We start from the raw sequence: 2338 nt of genomic DNA, 5'->3' as shown, positions 1-2338 counted from the left end.
TCTCTGTGAGTTCGAGACCAGCCTGGTCTACAAGAGCTAGTCCTAGGACAGGCTCCAAAGCTACAGAGAAACCCTGTCTTGAAAACTAAAACAAAACAAACAAACAAAAAAACCCTGCGAAGGCAGGGCTGTTGTTGATACAGACCAGTAATCCAATTACTTAACAGACTAAGATAGGAGAGCCTAACAGCAGAGGAGAGCCAGCAGAGATACGTAGACAAAACCTGGTCTCAAAAACAAAGCAATAACAAAAAGCCACTCAGAGAGAATGTGTGCAAATAGAAGCCAGATTCTCTAAGGAAAATTATGCTTGAAGGAAAGTCTGCTGGCTTTTATGACACAGCATGCTGCTCTTTAAAAGCCAGGAAATATTCATGCCATAGAAGCAAGAATCTCTTGGGTTGAGACCCACACTATTAAAAAAAATAAGACCTTAAAAATTGATTCAATATGCAGCCAAGCCTGAGAACCACCACTCTGCTAAAATTCCTCATTTTTGGAAACATATATGTACATCTATGTGGATATATATGTTCTCTTGCTCAGAAATGTAGTCCTAAAGGGTATTCAACTGATTCTCAGGTCCTGAAAGACATAAAATTGGCAGGACTTGAGATGCCTGTGAGGGGCATAACATTGCTGGGATCATAGGCATGTACCGCCACACCTGGTCAGATGCTACTTTTGGTCGATTTAGAAGCGCTCGCCTGTGCTGTGCATTTGTGAGATTTGGTCTCCTTTCCCACTGCTCTATGTATTCTGAGCACACATTCCCACGTTCTTCTGTGTGTCGAACAGTATGAGTTGCTTCCTCTCTCCTCCTAATCCTTTTGTATAAATCTTTCCACTTGTCAAACAAACAGCATCATCATTTAGCCTTTGTTTTCAGTGATATCTGGGTCACGCTGGCTCAGTCTCCTTAGCCTTCTCATTTCATTATTTAAGCCATGACATTGGCAGTGTTGAACAATTAAGCCATCATTGTCTCAACGCGGAATGCAACAGTCAACTTATAAGATGATCTGTTGACACAGAACTCCAAGGCGGTAAGTCATACAGTGTGTCGCAGCATTCAAAATGACACTGCAATGGATGATTCTATACTGTGGGCCGCAGAGAAATACAGCAATGTTGACTTATGGAAGGTAGCAAAATTTAACCTCCATTCAAACTTGTAAATTAATTGCCAATCCATTTGGATGTTTTAGAGAGTCTTGGTCTTACTGTGTTCGGAGGCAGATCTCTTGACCTTGCTCTTGAACCTTTCCCTGAGGCAGGCAGATCTATTCTTCCAGCTGCTCAGGCCCCAGACTTCAGGGTCCTTTGAGCCCCTTTCCTCTCACATTAATCACGGGGGCACCACCTACAGACCACCTGTCATCAGATACTCCCTGCTTCCCTGCCACAGTCCAGATGAGCCACCACCATTATCTTGCGGATTCAGCAGCAGCCTCCATCCTGGGTGGCTTCTACTTTGCTTCAACCTCTCTCAGTGCCCTTGATTAACAGTCAGAGGGCCGCTTGGTAGGACAGAAGTCAGAATATATACTACTTCTCTGTCTCGTGGTACCAAGGCAAACACCTCCTATACTGAGCTAGTGATATGGCTCAGAGAGCTTGTGACACATGCCCGATGACCATAGTTAGATTCCCGGAGCCTATTGTGGAAGGGGAGAACTGACTCCAATAATGATGACAATAACAATAATAAAAGGTTTGTTTTTTTAAATCTTAAAGTAGAACCTTTGAAAGTAGTTCCAAACTCCAACACACGGGGCTCCCTCTTCTCATTTCCCACCACAGTCGTATTTTCCCAAGCTCCCAGGCACGTGATCCTTTTCTACTCTTAGAACACATTGGGCTTTGGCCTACCTCATGTCTTTTAAGATATTAGCTTCTCTACCCATCCTTCCTACTAGCAGGGGACACAAGGGCAGGAATCTTTTTCTTGTTTGCTTGTATATTAAAGGCATTTAGAATAGTGTATGTCACACAGTAAGTGTTCGGAACTTTTTCTTTTAGCTTTTTGAGACAAGGTATTGCCAAGTAACCCAGGCTGGCCTTGTTCAGCTTCGTTCTCTTGAGTGCTTGGATTACAGGTGTACACCATCATGCCTAGTTGACAGAACACATTCTGAACGAACGAGGGAGGCCAAGGCCTCTCCAGGTCCCAGCATGGACCCTGTTCGTGCTTTGGGGTAAGGCAAGAAGACACTGGAGGCCGGGCGGTGGTGGCGCACGCCTTTAATCCCAGCACTCGGGAGGCAGAGGCAGGCGGATCTCTGGGAGTTCGAGACCAGCCTGGTCTACAAGAGCTAGTTCCAGGACAGGCTCCAAA

Source organism: Microtus ochrogaster, unplaced genomic scaffold (assembly GCF_000317375.1).
Source record: "Microtus ochrogaster isolate Prairie Vole_2 unplaced genomic scaffold, MicOch1.0 UNK3, whole genome shotgun sequence".
Classification (NCBI taxonomy): domain Eukaryota; kingdom Metazoa; phylum Chordata; class Mammalia; order Rodentia; family Cricetidae; genus Microtus; species Microtus ochrogaster.
This window is presented reverse-complemented; position numbering follows the sequence as displayed.